This window comes from Cetorhinus maximus, chromosome 21, assembly GCF_964194155.1.
Source record: "Cetorhinus maximus chromosome 21, sCetMax3.hap1.1, whole genome shotgun sequence".
Classification (NCBI taxonomy): domain Eukaryota; kingdom Metazoa; phylum Chordata; class Chondrichthyes; order Lamniformes; family Cetorhinidae; genus Cetorhinus; species Cetorhinus maximus.
Genome location: NC_135899.1, coordinates 13,507,117 through 13,525,856, shown reverse-complemented (window position 1 = coordinate 13,525,856; position 18,740 = coordinate 13,507,117). Strand labels below are relative to the sequence as shown.

Here is an 18,740-nt window from a genome sequence, read left to right as displayed (position 1 = left end):
CAGCAGAGTCTGGCAGCAGCTGTGGAGCTCCGGAGAAGAGTCATGTTCGACTCCAAACGTTAACTCTGTTTCCTTGCTCTACAGGTGCTGCCAGACCTGCGGAATTGCTCCCAGCTCCTTGTGTTTTGATTGCATTTATATGGTGCCCTTCACAGCCGGAGCAGATTGTAAAGTACGCTGCAGCCCAGGGCTCACGGTGTATCCGTGCGGCCAGACACACATGGGTGATGGGTGATGGCCATTTGAGCTTAACTGGGAACCCCATGGAATTGGTGGGGGGGTGAGATAGAATATCTGCGGGATTTGACTCTCCGCCGACAGCACTGGAGAGCAAAATCAGGCAAGGGGCGGGGAGCAAAACCAACTTTGACCCCATCACTGTTCCCTCTGAGCCTGGGCGGCTGTGCAGCAAAATCCTACACGGACCGAGCAGTCCAGCAAACAGGCTGTGGACAACAAGGTAAAGGGGGGGGGAACCACTGCCCCCAGTCCTGTCCTACCCCCATGGGATCTGTGCCTCCTCGCCCCTCAACCAAAACTACCTGAAGTTAAGAATGGGAAGTGTGGGTGTTTGGGGGGAAGGGGAGGGGGTGTAAAATTGGCCTGAACTCGCCTCTCATCGCACTGGCCGGGGTAGGTTAAAATCGGAGCTCTAGAATCTCACACACACAAATAGAAATGTCAGCCTCTGCTTTAATTGCTGGACTCCGCAGTCCATGACTGAGCCTTGCGCACTCTCCCTATGCAATCCAATTTCCACACCCTCCACCCCCCCCAAACACCATTGCTGACCAATCATTTTGTCCCCTTCACATATTTGGCGTTCAGGGGAGAGGTGGTCACGTCCCTGAGGGAGATAGGAGTGGAATAGTACGGGGAGGCTGGTGTACAGCACAGACCAGTCGGGCCGAAGGGCCTGTTTCACTGCTGACTGTCCGATGTCATTGTGTGTGACAGGCTCCTGCTGTGCTGTCCCAATCCTGCAAAACCAGCTTGGGACGGTAAATGCAAAGCAAGCATTTCACTCCCCGCCTCGAGGAAACATCCAGCACTGGAGTTTGAAAGTGGTCACCCCACCATGGAGAGCCAGGCAGGCAGCCAGCACTGCACTCCTGACAGAGCAGCCCCAGCAGCAGGAGCCTGCTTCATACACATCAACACCACCTACTGGCCTGAATTGAAGCTGCATTGTCTGTTCAGTGCCTTTTTTTTGGGAGGGGGGGCAAAATATACTTTATTCATAAAATACCTGAAAGAACATTACAATTGCCTCTTCACCGTCACTCAGATCAGCGCCCGATGCTGGTGGGTGGGGGAGATGATTTGTTATATTTTGTAGCAAGTACCTTTCCTCTGCCAACACAGTGAAGAGAGTCTACCCGCAAAATTGAACCATTGGCGGCATTTGATCCAACAACCGCTTCGGTGACTCTCATGGTTTGAAACAGTAAAGCTCCCTCGACACTGTCCCCATCAAACACTCCCAGGACAGGTACAGCACGGGGTTAGATACAGAGTAAAGCTCCCTCTACACTGTCCCATCAAACACTCCCAGGACAGGTACAGCACGGGGTTAGATACAGAGTAAAGCTCCCTCTACACTGTCCCATTAAACACTCCCAGGACAGGTACAGCACAGAGTTAGATACAGAGTAAAGCTCCCTCTACACTGTTCCTTCAAACTCAGACTTTGCTTTGTTTCAGAAATTCTCATTGTGGGTTTGTACCGAACACAGTTGATGACAAAAACAACCTTTCTCTCGCCGTCCATGGAATTACTCTCTTGTGCTGTGACCAGTTTGTACTTGCACCCCCAGCCCAACCCCCACCCCCGCCTCTTAGTCGATCAATGACATGCTTTGTTTTGGAGAGCTGGGCTGTATCAGTAGAGCAGCACTGCTTAATGATGGCAGTACTGAAATAATAAATACTCCCATTCACCTAAAGGTCAGTAGTTTAAACGGTCTTCCTCCGGAGGTCAGTGATCACATTCTGCCACACAAAATAACTTGCATTGTGGTTGCGAGACGCACAGTATCAGGAAGCTGTGTGTAATTACTGACCACTACCAGCCTCTGTTGTTTATGTTCCCATTCCCCATGCCCTGGCCACTGGTCCCGACGGGATTAGAAGTGTTAGTGGCACTCAGGTCACAGCACAGAGTGCAATCGGACACACTGCTTCAAGCTGGGATAAATAGCAGCTGGAGAATATATACCATCTCCTGGGGCAAGTACCACTAATTGGATAATACAGTAGTTGGACAAGAACTAACTGTAGGCCAACTGTTATCACTTTAGATAAATATAAATTGTAGGACAGAGACCACCACTGGGACCAGGACCATCACTGGGACCAGGACCACCCCTGGGACAAAGACCACCACTGGAAGAAAGACCACCACTGGCATCAGGACTATAACTGGGACAAAGACCACCACTGGCACCACAATCATCACTGGGACCAGGACCACCACTGGGTCAAAGACCACCAGTGGGACCAGGAATACAACTGGGACCAGGATCATAACAGGGACCAGGTCCACCACTGGGACCAGGACCACCACTGAGACCAGGACTACTACTGGGACCAGGAACACCACTGGGACAAAGACCACCACTGGGACCAGGACCACTACTGGGACTGGGACCACGACTGGGGCAAAGACCTTCACTAGGACTGAGACCATCAGTGGGACTAGGACCACCACTGGGACAAAGACCACCAGTGGGACCAGGAACACAACTGGGACCAGGATCATAACAGGGACCAGGTCCACCACTGGGACCAGGACCACCACTGGGACCACAATCACCACTGGGACCAGGACCACCACTGGGACAAATACCACCACTGGGACCAGGATCGTAACAGGGATCAGGACCACCACTGGGACCAGGAACACAGCTGGGACCAGGATCATAACAGGGATCACGACCACCACTGGGACCAGGACCACCACTGGAACAAAGACCACCACTGGGACCAGGAACACAACTGGGACCAGGATCATAACAGATATCAGGACCACCTCTGGGACCAGGACCACCACTGGGACCGGGACCACCACTGGGACAAAGACCACCACTGGGACCAGGACTACTGCTGGGACTGGGACCACCACTGGGGCAAAGACCTTCACTGGGACTGAGACCATCACTGGGACTAGGACCACCACTGGGACAAAGACCACTACTGGGATCTGGACCACCAGGGACCAGGACCACCACTGGAGCAGGTACCTCAACAGGGGCAAGGCCCATCACAAGGATAAGGGTAAGCACTGGGACATGGTGCAATAATAGATCAAGATCGGCCAAAGCACCAATCAATAGGGCATTTAGTTCTAGATTTGTGTTCTATCCTCTAAGAAACTAGCAGTGATAGGGTCCTTCCTTTCAATTGGACTACCAAATATTATACATTGATTATATGTATCAGTGCAGCAAGGGATCATGTGTTGACCACCCCCAAGCCCCCCCCCCCCCCCCCCCCCCCCCAACCAACCAACACCCCCCCACTCCCACTACCCACTCTGCTCGTGACCGTATGTAAACAGCCCCACTCTTCACCATTTCACCTACATTGCCAGGTACTGGATATGAACAGGAGCCATCTTATAGATGCTGTGCTCGAGCCTCCTTCCATCCTTTGTGATCTCACTCTATTCCCTTCTACCTTGTATGCTCATCTAGCTTCACCATAACTGGATCTATCCTATTCGTCTCTGTTACTCCCTGCAGTTAGCAAGTTCCGCATTCTCACCATTCTCTGGATCAAGAAGTTTCTTCCCTCTGTCTTGGTGACTGTCTTATATTGATGGCCTTTAGGTTTGCTTTTCCCGACACGTGGAACACTTTTTCTCTATCCGGTCTATCAAAGCCTCGTTCCGGACACTCCTTCATCCTTCTCTTTTTCACCCGGCCTATTTATCCTTCCCTGATGGTAGCACCTCAGTTCTGGTATCACCCTTCCTTGCAAGTCTTTTTTTTTCCAGATAGTCCTCAGCGGGAGAAGAGAATAGAATTAGTTGAGGAAGGAGAGGAAGAGGTTCGAGTGGTGCGTAATGGCAGACATGGACCAGTTGCACTTGGATCAACTAGTTGGCCTTAGGTGGACCAGTTGGGCCAAATGACCTGTTTCTCTGGTGTAAATTCTATGTAATTCTACATGAAGTATTTATAGCATGGAAACTGGACATTTGGCCCAATGCATCCATGCCCGTGTTTCTGCTCCACACGAGCTTTCTGCTATACTCTTTATCTAACCCCATCAGCATACCTGTCTATTCCATTCTCCCTCATCTGTTTTTCTCACTTCCCATTAATTGCACCTAAGCTGTCCGCCACAACTACCCCATGTGGTAGTGAGCTCACATTCCCACCACCCTCTGGGCAAAAACAGTTTCTCCTGAGCTCCCCATTGAATTTATTAGTGACTGTCTCATGTTTATGGCCCCCCCCACCCCTCCAACTATTGGAAACATCTCTATGCCTACTCAATCAAACTCTCATAATTTTGAACACATTTATCGGGTCACCCCACCTAGCCAAAGCAAAAAAGGCTCCAGCCTGTTCAATTCTTCCTGACAGTTGTATCCTCTCAGTTCTGGTATCATCCTGGTAAATCTTTTTTCTAGTTTCTCCAGCACCTCAATATCCTTTTTATAATATGGAGACCTGAACTGTGTGCAGTTCCCCAAGTGTGGCCAAGGTTTCATACAAATTCAATGTATCGTCTCTACTTTCCAATCCTCCCCCTCTAGAAATAAAGCCCAGCTGTGGTTTGCCTTTTCAATGACCATACTGACCTGTGAATACAGTGGTGGGGCATATGATCATTCTGGAGTTATCTAATTGCTAATCTGCGGAATATAATTACTCTAGAGCCACATGATTGCTCAGGGTGATATATGATTACTCTTGAGTTATGTAATTACTCTGTTAATAGGTATGATTACTCTGAGGTTGTGTAATTACTCTGGTGGTTATTGCATTGGTAAGAGAGAGAGGTGATTAACGCAGAGGTAGGTTTATTCCTAGGGAATAAGATGATGTTAATTGGTGTGAGAAGTGATAACTCTGAGCGATATGTGGTATATAACTGGGTTGAATGCATCTACTTTGTAGGATATGTAATTACTTCATTTGCATGTGATTCGACTATATGGTATATAAATAATCTATGGATTATTTTATTATACCATAGGAAATGTTGTTACTCTGATGAATATCAGATTATTCTGTGCAGTAGGTTGCTCCTTATAAGCCATTACTCGAGTTAGTGATTAACGTATGAGATGACTCAGAGTGCATGCAGTTACTCTGGTGAGTGATTATGCTGTGGGATACGTGATTAACTTGTGAGACGCATACCCCTTTCTGGGGATATGTGATTACTCTAGGGATGCGTGATTTCTCTGGGGATATGTAATTAATGTGGGTGTAAGTGATTACTCTGGATATATGTCATTACTCTGGGGATATGTCATTCTCTGGAGATGTGTGATTGCTCTGGGGATATATAATTGCTCTGGGGATGTGTGATTATTCAGGAATGTGTGATTACTCCAGGGATATGTGATTACTCTGAGGATGTGTGATTATTCTGGAGATGTGTGATGATTCTGGGGATGTGTGATTACTCTGGGAACGTGTAATTACTGTGGGGATTTGTGAATACTCTGGATTTATGTGATTACTGTGGGAATGTGTGATTACTCCGGGAATATGTGATTGCTCTGGGGATGTGTGATTACTCTGGATGTAAGTAATTATTGCAGGGATAAGTGACTGCTCTGTGGTTGTGTGATTGTTCTGGGGTATGAGATTAATTACCCCGGTGATATGCAATTACCCTTGGTGCATATGATTACTCTGAGGATATGTGATTACTCTAGGGATGTGTGATTACTCTGGTTATGTGTGATTACTTTGGAGATATGTGATTATTCAGGGGATATGTGATTATTCTGGTTGTATGTGTTTACCCTGGTTGTATGTGAAAACTCTGGCGTGTGTGATTACTCTGAGGATGTGTAAATATTCTGGTGATGCCTGATTACTCTGGCTGTATGGGATTACTCTGGGGATATGTAATTACTCTGGGCATGTGTGATTAATCTTGGGATGTGTGATTACTCTGGGAATGATATGTTTACTCTGCAGATGTGTGATTAACCTGTTGATATATGATTACTCTGGGGATGTGAGATTTCTCTGGGAATGTGTGATTACTCTGAACATGTGTAATTTTTCTGGGGATATGTGATTACTCTGGGCGTGCATGATCCATTTTGGGATGTGTGATTACTCTGGTGACCTGTGATTGCTCTGCAGATATTGGATCACCCTAGGAATGTGTGATTAATCTGGGGATGTGGGAATACTCTGGGTGCATGAGATTACACTGCGATATGTGAGTGCTCTAGGGTTGTGTGACTACTTTGGGATGTGTAATTACACTGGGCAGGTGTGATTCTTCTGGGGATGTGTGATTGCTCTGGGGATGTGTGATTACTCTATATATATGTGAGTATGCTGGGGTTGTGTGATTACTCTGGGATGTGTGATTCTTCTGTGGATACGTCATTACACTGGTGATATGTGATTATTCCAGGGATATGTGATTACTCTAGGGGTGTGGAATTACTCTGGGCATGTGTGATTACTCTGGGTCTATGTGATTACTCTGGGGATGTGTGATTACTCTGGGGATATGTGAATACCCTGGGGATGTATGATTATTCTGCTGATGTGATTACTCTGGCTGTCTGTAAATACCCTGGGGATGTGTGATTAATTTTGGGATTTGCGATTACTCTGGGGATCTGTGATTGCTCTGCGGATATTGGATCACTCTGGGAATGTGCGATTAATCTGGGGATGTGGGAATACTCCTGGGTGCATGAGATTGCTCTGCAATATGTGAGTACTCTGGGGATGTGTGACTACTATGGGATGTGTGGTTACACTGGGTAGGTGTGATTATTCTGGGGGGTGCGATTGCTCCGGGGATGTGTGATTACTTTGCATATATGTGAGTATGATGGTGTTGTGTGATTACTCTGAGATGTGTGATTCTTCTGTGGATATGTCATTATACAATGTGATTATTCTGGGTCTATGTGATTACTCTGGGTGCATGTGATTACTCTGGGTGCATGTGATTACTCTGGGGATGTGTGATTACTCTGGGGATGTGTGAATACTCTGGGGATGTAAGATTATTCTGCTGATATGTGAATACTCTAGCTATTTATGATTACGCTAGGTGTATGTGATTATTCTGGGGATATGTGATTACTTTTGGGATGTGCAATTATCCTGGGGATATGTGAACACTCTGGGCCTATGTGATTCCACTGGGGAATGTGTAACTACTCCGGGGATATGTGATTACACTGAGGGTGTGTGATTACTCTGGGGGTGTGTGATTGCTTTGGGGATGTCTGATTACTCTGAGAATATGTAATTACTATGGGTATAAGTGATTACTCTAGATTTATGTCATTTCTCTGGGGATATTCCATTACTCCGGGAATATGTGATTACTCTGGGGAATTGCGATTGCTCTGGGGATGTGAAATTACCCTGGGGATGTGTAATTACTCTTGGTGCATGTGATTACTCTGGGTATGTCTGATTATTCTAGGGATCTGTGATTACTATGGGGTTGTGTGACTACTCTGGGATGCGTGATTTTTCTGGGCAGGTGTGATTCCACTGGGGTTGTGCAATTACTCTGGGGATGTGGGATTACTCTGAGGATATGGGATTACTCTGGGGATATGTGTTTACTCTGGGGAATTGTGATTGCTCTGGGGATGTGAGATTACCTTGGGGATGCGTAATTACTCTTCGTGCATGTGATTACTCTGGGCATATCTGATTATTCAAGGGATCTGTAATTACTATGGGGTTGTGTGACTACTCTGGGCAGGTGTGATTGCTGTGGGCAGGTGTGATTCTACTGTGGATGTGTGATTACTCTGGGGATGTGGGATTAATCTGAGGATGCGGGATTACTCTGGGGATATGTGATTACTCTGGGTGTATGTGAATACTCTGGGGATGTGTGATTACTCTGGGGATGTCTTATTACTCTTGTGATGGTTAACACACAGAAGACAGAGAGTTTGGATTAATGGGTCTTTTTCACAAGGATCAGTCCTAGGGCCTCAATTATTTACTATATATATTAATGACTTGGAGAGGGGGGCAGAGTGTAATGTATCCAAATTTGCTGATGATACAAAAATAGGTGGGAGGGCATGTAGTGATGAGGAAATAAGAAATCTGCAAGAGGATATAGACAGGTTGAGTGAGTGGGCAAAAACTTGGCAGATGAGTTTAATGTAGGAAAGTTTGAGGTCATGCACTTTGGTCGGAAAATCAAGAGGCAGACTATTATTCAAATGGAGAAGGACTCCAGAAAAGTGCAGCACAGAGGGATCTGGGTGTTCTTGTGCATGAAACACTTCAGGCTAGCATGCAGGTACAGCAAGTAATTAAGGAGGCAAATGGACTTTTGGCCTATATTGCTAGGGGGGTTGGAGTTTAAAAATAGGGAAGTATTGCTACAACTCCACAGGGTGTTGGTGAGGCCGCACCTGGAGTACTGTGTACAGTTTTGGTCCCCGTATTTAAGAAAGGATATTATTTAAGAAAAGATATACTGGCATTGGAGGCAGTTCAAAAGAGATTCACTAGGCTGATTCCTGTAATGAAGGGGTTGCCTTATCAAAATCGGCTAAACAGGTTAGGCCTTTATTCATTAGCGCTTAGAAGAACGAAGGGTGATCTTATTGAAACATACTAAGATTCTGAGGGGGCTTGACAGGGTAGATGTTGAGAAGATGTTTCCACTAGTGGGGGAATCTTGAACTAGGGGACATAGTTACAGAACAAGGGGGCACTCATTTAAAACTGAGATGTGAAGGAGGGTAGTGAATGTCTGTGGAGGCTAGATCACAAAGTATTTAAAGAGGAGGTAGATAGATTTTTGAAATATAGGAGAGTTGAGGGCTATGAGGAGCTGGCACGAAAGATGAGTTGAGGCCTAGGACAGATCTTATTGAATGGCAGGGAAAGATTGAGGGGCTGAATGGCCTACCCCTGCTCCTATTTCTTATATTCTTATGTACTCTGGGGATGTAGGATTACTTTGGGGATATGTGATTACTCTGGGCATGTGTGATTAATCTTGGTACATGTGATTATTCTGGGGCTATGTGATTAATCTAGGGATTTGTGATTACAGTGGGGATGTTTGATTACTCTGTGGATGTGTGATTGCTCTGGTTTTGAGTGATTACTCTGGGAATGTGTGATTTCTCTGTGATATGTGAGTACTCTGGGGTTGTGTGACTACTCTGGGATGTGTGATTACTCGGGGCAGGTGTGATTCTCCCAAGGATATGTGATTACTCTGGGAATGTTGGATAACTCTGATGATATGTGATTACTCTGGCTGTATGTGTTTACGCTGGGGATATGGGAATACTGTGTTGATGTGGAATTACTCTGAGGATATGTAATTACTCTGGCATGTGTGATTATTCTGAGTGCATGTGATTACTCTGCTATATGTGAGTAACCTCAGGTTGTGCAATTACTTTGGGCAGGTGTGATTCTTCTGGGGATGTGTGATTGGTCTTTGGATGTGCGATTACTCTGCAGATGTGTGAACACTTCAGGGTTGTGTGATCACTCTGGGGTGTGTGATTGCTCTGGGGATATGTGATTACTCTGGGTGCATGTGATTACGCTGTGAAGATGTGATTACTATGCAGATGTGTGATTACTCTGTGGAGATGTGATTACTCTAGGGATGCGTGGTTACTCTGAGATGTGTGATTATCCTGGGGATGTCTGATTACTCTGGCTGCATGTGATTACTATGGGCACATGTGATTAATCTTGGGATAAGTGATTACTCTGGGGATGTGTGATTAATCTGGGGATATGTGATTATTCTGGGGATGTGTGATTAATCTGGGGATATGTGATTATTCTGGGGATGTGTGATTATACTGTATATGGGAGCTTATTCTGCGGATGTGTGATTAATTTGGGGATATGTGATTACTCTGGGGATGTGGGATTGCTCTGGGGATGTATGATTACTCTGAGTTTTTATAATTACTCTGGGTATATATGATTGCTCCTGGCATGTGCGAGTAATCTTAGGATGTGTGATTGCTCTGGGGACGTGGGATTATTCTGGGTCTATGTGATTTCTCAGGGTGCATGTGTTTACTCTGGGTCTATATAATTACTCTTTGGATGTGTGATTACTCTGGGACACAGTGAATACTCTGGGCCTGTATTATTACTCTGGTCCAATGTGATTATTCCCAGGATGTGTGATTACTCTGGGCCTACATGATTATTCTCAGGATGTGTGATTATTCTGGGGATGTGTGAATACTCTGGGGATATGTGAACACTCTGAGCCTATTGGATTCCTCAGGGGAATGTGTGATGACTTGGGGGCTTTTTGATTACTCTGGGGATGTGTGATTTCCCTGGGAATATATAATTACTACGAGTGTAAGTGATTACTCTGGATATATGACATTTTTCTGGGGATATGTCATTACTCCGGGATTATGTGATTTCTCTGGTTATGTGGGATTACACAGTGGAGTTGTGATTACTCTGGGGATGTGAGATGGCTCTGGGGATGTGAGATTACCTTGGGGATCTGCAATTGCTCTTGGTGCATGTGATTACCCTGGGGATGTGTGATTACTCTGAGGAAGTGTGATTCCTCTGGTTGTGGGGAATTACTCTGGTGATGTGTGACTACTCTGGGGATGTGTAACTACTCTGCAATATGTGAGTACCCTGGGGTTGTGTGACCACTTTACGATGTGTGATTACTCTGAGCAGGTGTGATTCTTCTGGGGATGTGTAATTACTCAGCAGATATTGGATCACTCTGGGGATGTGGGATTACCCTGGGCCAATGTGATTAGTCTGGATACACTTGATTGCCCTGCGATATGTGAGTACCCTTGGGTTGTGTGACTACTCTGGGATGTGTGATTACTTTGGGCAGGTGTGATTCTTCTGAGTGTGTGTGATTGCTCTTTGGATGTGCGAGTAATCTTAGGATGTTTGATCGCTCTGGGGACGTGGGATTATTCTGGGTCTATGTAATTTCGCAGGGTGCATGTGATTACTCTGGGTCTATATAATTACTCTTTGGACGTGTGATTACTCTGGGACACAGTGAATACTCTGGGCCTGTGTTATTACTCTGGGCCTAATGATTATTCTCAGGATGTGTGATTATTCTGGGGATGTGTGAATACTCTGGGGATATGTGAACACTCTGAGCCTATGGGATTCCTCTGGGGAATGTGTGATGACTCGGGGGCTTTTTGATTACTCTGGGGATGTGTGATTTCCCTGGGAATATATAATTACTATGCGTGTAAGTGATTATTCTGGATATATGTCATTTTTCTGGGGATATGTCATTACTGCGGGAATATGTGATTACTCTGGTTATGTGGGATTACACGGTGGAGATGTGATTACTCTGTGGATGTGAAATGGCTCTGGGGATGTGTGATTACCCTGGGGATCTGCAATTGCTCTTGGTGCATGTGATTACCCTGGGGTGTGATTACTCTGGGCCTATGTGATTACCCTGTGGAGATGTGATTACCCTGGGAATGTGTGATTGCTCTGGTGATGTGAGATTACCCTGAGGATCTGCAATTTCTCTTGGTGCATGTGATTGCTCTAGGGATGTGTGATTACTCTGGTGATGTGTGATTACTCTGGGGATCTATGGTTTCTCTGCAATATGTGAGTACTCTGGAGTTGTGCGACTACTCTAGGGTGTGTGTTTATTCTGGGCATGTATGATTCTTCTTGGGATGTGCGATTACTCTGACGATGTATGATTACTCTGTGGATGTGTGATTACCCTGGTAATGTGTGATTACTCTGGGGATGTGTGATTACTCTGCAATATGTGAGTACTCTGGTGTTGTGTGACTACTCTAGGGTTTGTGTTTATTCTGGGCATGTATGATTCTTCTGGGGATGTGCGATTACTCTGGAGATGTGTGATTACTCTGGCTGTATGTGATTACTCTAGGTGTATGAGGTATATGTGAATACTCTGGGGATGTGTGAAGACTCTGGGGATGTCTGATTACTCTAGCTGTATGTGATTACCCGGGGGATGTGTGATTACTCGGAGCATGTGTGATTATTCTGAGGATTGGTGATTACTCTTGGCATGTGTGATTAATCTTGGGATGTGTGAGTTCTCTGAGAATATGTACTTGCTTTGGGTGTAAATTATTACTCTGGATATATGTCATTTTTCTGGGGATATGTCATTACTCTGGGAATATGTGATTACTCTGGTTATGTGGGATTACCCTGTGGAAATGTGATTACTCTGGTTATGTGGGATTACTCTGTAGATATGTGATTACTCTGGTGATGTGTGATTGCTCTGGGGATGTGGGATTACTCTTGGTATGTTTGATTACCCTGTGTCTATATGATTACTCTGGGTGCATGTGATTACCCTGTGGATATGTGATTACTCTGGAGAGGTGTGATTACTTTGAGGATTTGTGAATAGTCTGGGATGTTTGATTACTCTGATGATATGTGATTACTCTGGCTGTATGTGATTACTCTGGGTGTATGTGAATACTCTGGTGATGTGTGAAGACTCTGGGGATGTCTGGTGACTCTCGCTGTATGTGATTAGCCTGGGGGTATGGGATTACTCTGGGGATGTGGGATTACTCTGGAAATGTGTGTTTACTCTGAAGATGCTTGATTACTTTGGCAATATGTGATTACTCTGGGGATATGTGATTACTCTGGGCATGTGTCATTTCTCTGGGGATATGTCATTACTCTGGGAATATGTGATTACTCTGGTTATGTGGGATTATCCTGTGGATATATGATTACTGTGGTTATGTGGGATTACTCTGTGGATGTGTGATTGCTCTGGGGATGTGGGATTACTCTTGGTATGTGTGATTACCCTGTGTCTATATGATTATTCTGGGTGCATGTGATTACTCTGGAGAGGTGTGATTACTGTGAGGATTTGTGAATACTCTGGGATGTTTGATTACTCTGATGATATGTGATTACTCTGGGTGTATGTGATTACTCTGAGCATGTATGATTAATCTGAGGATATGCGATTACTCTGGGGATGTATGATTACTCTGGGGATGTATGATTACTCTGGGGATGTGAGATTACTCTTGGTATGTGAGATTACTCTGTGGATGTGTGATTACTCTGGGGACATGTAATTACTCTGGATATATGTGATTACTCCTGCCATGTGTGATTAATCTTATGATGTGTGATTGCTCTGGCAACGTATGATTGCTCTGAGGGTGTATGATTACTCTGGGGATGTGTGATTACTCTGTGCCTATTGATTGCTCTGGGAATTGGGTTGTGGGATTACTTTGGGCCTATGTGATTAATTGGGGTGCATGTGATTACTTCAGGAGTATGTGATTACTCTGGGGACATGTGATTATTCTGGGCATAAGTGAACAGTCTGGGCCTATGTGATTACTCTGGGGATGTGTGAGTGCTCTAGGGATGTGTGATTTCTCTGGGTATATATAATTACTCTGGGTATATGTGATTGTTCCTGGCATGTGCAAGTAATCTTAGGATGTGTGATTGCTCTGGGAATGTGGGATTATTCTGGGTCTATGTGATTTCTCGTGGTGCATGTGATTACTCTGGATCTATATAATTACTCTTTGGATGTGTGATTACTCTGGGACACAGAGAATACTCTGGGCCTGTATTATTACTCTGGGCCTATGTGATTATCCCAGGATGTGTGATTACTCTGGGCCTACATGATTATTCTCAGGATGTGTGATTATTCTGGGGATGTGTGAATACTCTGGGGATATGTGAACACTCTGAGCCTATGGGATTCCTCAGGGGAATGTGTGATGACCCGAGGGCTTTTTGATTACTCTGAGGATGTGTGATTTCCCTGGGAATACATAATTACTATGAGTGTAAGTGATTACTCTGGCTTTATGTCATTTTTCTGGGGATATGTCATTACTCCGGGAATATGTGATTACACTGGTTAGGTGGGATTACATGGTGGAGATGTGATTGTTCTGGGGATGTGAGATGGCTCTGGGGATGTGAGATTACCCTGGGGATCTGCAATTGCTCTTGGTGCATGTGATTACCCTGGGGATGTGTGATTACTCTAGTGATGTGTGATTACTCAGGGAATATGCCATTACTTGGGGATGTGTGATTACCCTGGGTGCATGTGATTGCTCTGGGGTATGTGATTAATTGGGGTGTATGTGATTATTCTAGGTGCATGTGATTACTCTGGTGTATGTGATGACTCCAGGAAGGTGTGATCACTCTGGGATGTGTGGTTACTCTGGAATGTGACATTACTCTGGGTGTATTTGATTACCCTGGGTGTATTTGATTACTCTGGGGATATGTGATTACTCTAGGGACACATGATTACTTTGGGAGGTATGATTACTCTGGGGATGTGTGATTAGTCTGCTTGTATGTGATCACTCTGGTGATATGTGATTACTCAGGGGATGAGTGATTACTCTGGGGATATGTGATTACTTGTGGGAAATTTGATTACTCTGCGGAAGTGTGATTACTCTGCAGATGTGTGATTACTCTGGGGAAGTGTGATTACTTTGGGATGTAAGATTACTCTGGGAATGTATGATTTCTCTGGGTGCATGTCATTATTCAGGGGACATGTTATTACTCTACTGATGTGTGATTACTCTGCGTACATCCGTTTTCTCTGGGGATGTGTGATTACTCTGGGGGAATGTGTGAAAAGTCTTGGGATGTGTGATTACTCTGGGGATATGTGATTACTCTGGAATGAGCAGTTATGCTGCAGATGTGTGATTATGCTGTGGATGTGTGACTTTTCTAGGGATATGCGATTTCTCTGGGGATATGTGATTACTCTCAGCATGTTTATTCACTCTGGGGATGTGTGATTATTTTGGGGATGTGTGATTACTCTGGTGATGTGTGATTACTCTGGGGATATGTGATTATTCCAGGGGTGTGTGATTGCTCTGAGGGTATGTCACTATTCTGGGGATGTGTGATTCCTCTGAGGATATGTGATTACCCTGGTTATGTGTGATTATTCTGGGCTGTGTGTTATTCTGATGATATGTGATTACTCTGGGGATGTGTGATTACCTTGGGCATATGTGATTACTCTGGTGATATGTGATTATTCTAGGGATGTGTGACTACTCTGGGGATATTCGAATAATCTGGGCCTTTGTGATTACTCTTGTGATATGTGATGACTCTGAGTGTATGTGATTATTCTAGGAATGTGTGATTCCTCTGGGGATATGTGATTACTCTGGATGTATGTGTTTACCCTTGGGATATGTGATTACTGTAGGGATGTATTATTATTCAAGTAATTTTAAAAAATATTTATCCATAGGATGTGGGCTTCACTGGCTGGGCCAGCATTTATTGCCCATCCCTGATTACTCTTGAGAAGGTAGTGGTGAGCTACCTCCTTGAACTGCTGCAGTCCATGTGATGTAGGTATACCACAGTGCTGTTAGAAAGGGAGTTCCAGGATTTTGACCGAGTGATAGTGAAGCAACGGTGACATATTTCCAAGTCAGGATAGTGAGTGACCTGGAGGGGAAATTCCAGGCAGTGGTGTTCCCATCTATCTGCTGTCCTTGTCCTTCTAGGTGGTAGTGGTCGTGGGTTTGGAAGGTGCTGTCTAAGGAGCCTTGCCAATTTCTGCAGTGCATCTTGTAGTTGGTACACACTGCTGCTATTGTGCGTCGGTGGTGGAGGGAGTGAATGTTTGTGGATGTGGTGCCAATCAAGTGGGCTACATTGTCCTGGATGTTGTCAAGCTTCCTGAGTGTTATGCACTCATCCAGGCAAGTGGGGAGTACTCCATCACACTCCTGATTTGTGCCTTGTATATGGTGGACAGGCTTTAGGGAGTCAAGAGGTGAGTTGCTCATCACAGGATTCCTAGCCTCTGACCTGCTCTTGCAGCCACAGTATTTATATGGCTAGCCCAGTTCAGTTTCTGGTCAATGGTAACCCCCAGGATGTTGATAGTGGGGGATTCAGTGATGGTAATGCCATTGAGCATCAAGGGGCGATGGTTGGACTCTCCCTTGTTGGAGATGGTCATTGCCTGGCACTTGTGTGGCACAAATGTTACTAGCCACTTGTCAACCCAAGTTTGGATATTGTCCAGGTCTAGCTGCATTTGAACATGGACTGCTTCAATATCTGAGGAGTTGCAAATGGTGCTGAACATTGTGGAATCTTCAATGAACGTCCTCACTTCTGACCTTATGATGGAAGGAAAGTCACTGATGAAGCAGCTGAAGATAGTTGGGCCAAGGACACTAACCTGAGGAACTCCTGCAGTGATGTCCTGGAGCTGAGATGACTGACTCCAGCAACAACAACCATCTTCCTTTGTGCTGGATATGAACCCAACCAGCGGAGAGTTTTCCCCCTGATTCCCATTGACTCCAGTTTTGCTAGGGCTCCTTGATGCCACACTCAGTAAAATGCCACCTTGTCAAGGGCAGTCACTCTCATCTCACCTCGGGGGTTCAGCCTTTTTGTCCATTTTTAAACTGTTACTCTGAGGATGTGTGATTACTCTGTGAATGTATGATTACTCTGGGGATGTGTGATTAATCTGGGTGCATGTCTTTGTTCTGGGGATATGTGATTACTCTGGGAATGTGTGCTTACGCTGGGTCTATGTGATTACACTGGGTCTATGTGATTATGCTGGGCCTATGTGATTACTCTGCGGATGTGTGATTACTCTGGGATACGTGGTTACTCTGAGGGTGGGTGAATAACCTGTGTGCATGTGGTTACTCTGGTGATGTGTGATTACTCAGGGAATATGCCATTACTTGGGGATGTGTGATTACCCTGGGTGCATGTGATTACTCTGGGGTATGTGATTAATTGGGGTGTATGTGATTATTCTGGGTGCATGTGATTACTCTGATGTATGTGATGACTCCAGGAAGGTGTGATCACTCTGGGATGTGTGGTTACTCTGGAATGTGACATTACTCTGGGTGTATTTGATTACTCTGGGTGCATGATATTACTCTGGGGTATGTGATTGCTCTGGGGATATGTGATTACTCTAGGGATACATGATTACTCTGGGGAGGTATGATTACTCTGGGGATGTGTGATTAGTCTGCTTGTATGTGATCACTCTGGTGATATGTGATTACTCAGGGGATGAGTGAGTACTCTGGGGATATATGATTACTTGTGGGAAATTTGATTACTTTGCGGAAGTGTGATTACTCTGCAGATGTGTGATTACTCTGGGGAAGTGTGATTACTTTGGGATGTAAGATTACTCTGGGACTGTTTAATTTCTCTGGGTGCATGTCATTATTCAGGGGACATGTTATTACTCTACTGATGTGTGATTACTCTGCGTACATCTGTTTTCTCTGGGGATGTGTGATTACTCTGGGTGAATGTGTGAAAATTCTTGGGATGTGTGATTACTCTGGTTGTGTATCATTAATCTGGGTATATGTGATTACTCTGGACATGTGTACTTGCTCTTTGGATGTGCAATTATTCTATGGATGTGTGATTTCTCTGGGTGTATGCCATTACCCTGGGGATTTGTGATTACTGTGGGGATGTGCAATTGCTCTGGGGATGTGTGATTATTCTATTGATATGTGATTACTCTGGTGATATGTGATTACTCGGGGGATATATGATTACTCTGGGAATGTGTCTTTACTCTGGGTGCATGTGATTACTCTGGGGATGTGTGATTATTCTGATTATGCTGTGGGCATGTAATTACTCTGGAGTTGTATGATTAGCCTGGGAATATATGATTAATCGGGAGATGTGTGGTTACTCTAGGGTTACGTGAAACTCGTCATGTGTGATTACTCTAGGGGATGTGTTATTATGCTGAGGTTCCTGATTATTCTGAGTGTGTGTGATTACTCTGGGGCTCTGTGATTACACTAATAATGTGTGATTACTCTGGTGATGTGTGATTCCTCTGGGAATATGTGATTACTCTGGGATTTTGTGATTATGCTGTGGTTTGTGATTAAATTGAATGTGTGTGTTTACTCTATTGATGTGTGATTACTCTGGGGATTTGTGATTACTCGGTGCATGTGGTTCCTCTGTGATGTGTGATTACTCTGGGGGGATGGGGGGTGATTATTCTGTGGACATGTGATTACTCTGGAGTGGTGTGATTACTGTGAGATTGTGTGATTACCCTGCTGATTTGTGATTACTCTGGCTGTGTGTGATTACTCAGTGGATGTGTTGTTACTCTAGTTATGTGTGATTACTCTGGTGTTGTGTGATTTCTCTGTAGATATATGATTATCCTGGGGATGTGTGATTTCTCTGGGGGTATATGATTGTTCTGGGGACATGTAGTTATGCTGGGGATATGTGATTACTCTGGGATTTTTGTGATTATTCTGGGGATATGTAATTACTGTGAAACATCTGGCTAGTCTGGGGATGTGTGATTACGCTGGGGTTGGATGGTTACTCTGAGTGTATGTGATTACTCTGAGAATGTGTGATTACTCTGGGAGCGTATAGTTACTCTGGGGTTATGTGATTACTCAGGGAAAATGTGATTACTCTGGGGAC

At 44.9% G+C, this 18,740-nt stretch overlaps 1 protein-coding gene across 2 annotated transcripts in view; it reads left to right on the top strand.

Annotated features, from left to right (window-relative positions):
* Positions 1–18,740, top strand: part of LOC144695689 (ras/Rap GTPase-activating protein SynGAP-like) — a 492,301-nt gene that overhangs the window by 47,399 nt on the left and 426,162 nt on the right. The gene's annotated exons all lie outside the window — the stretch shown is intronic.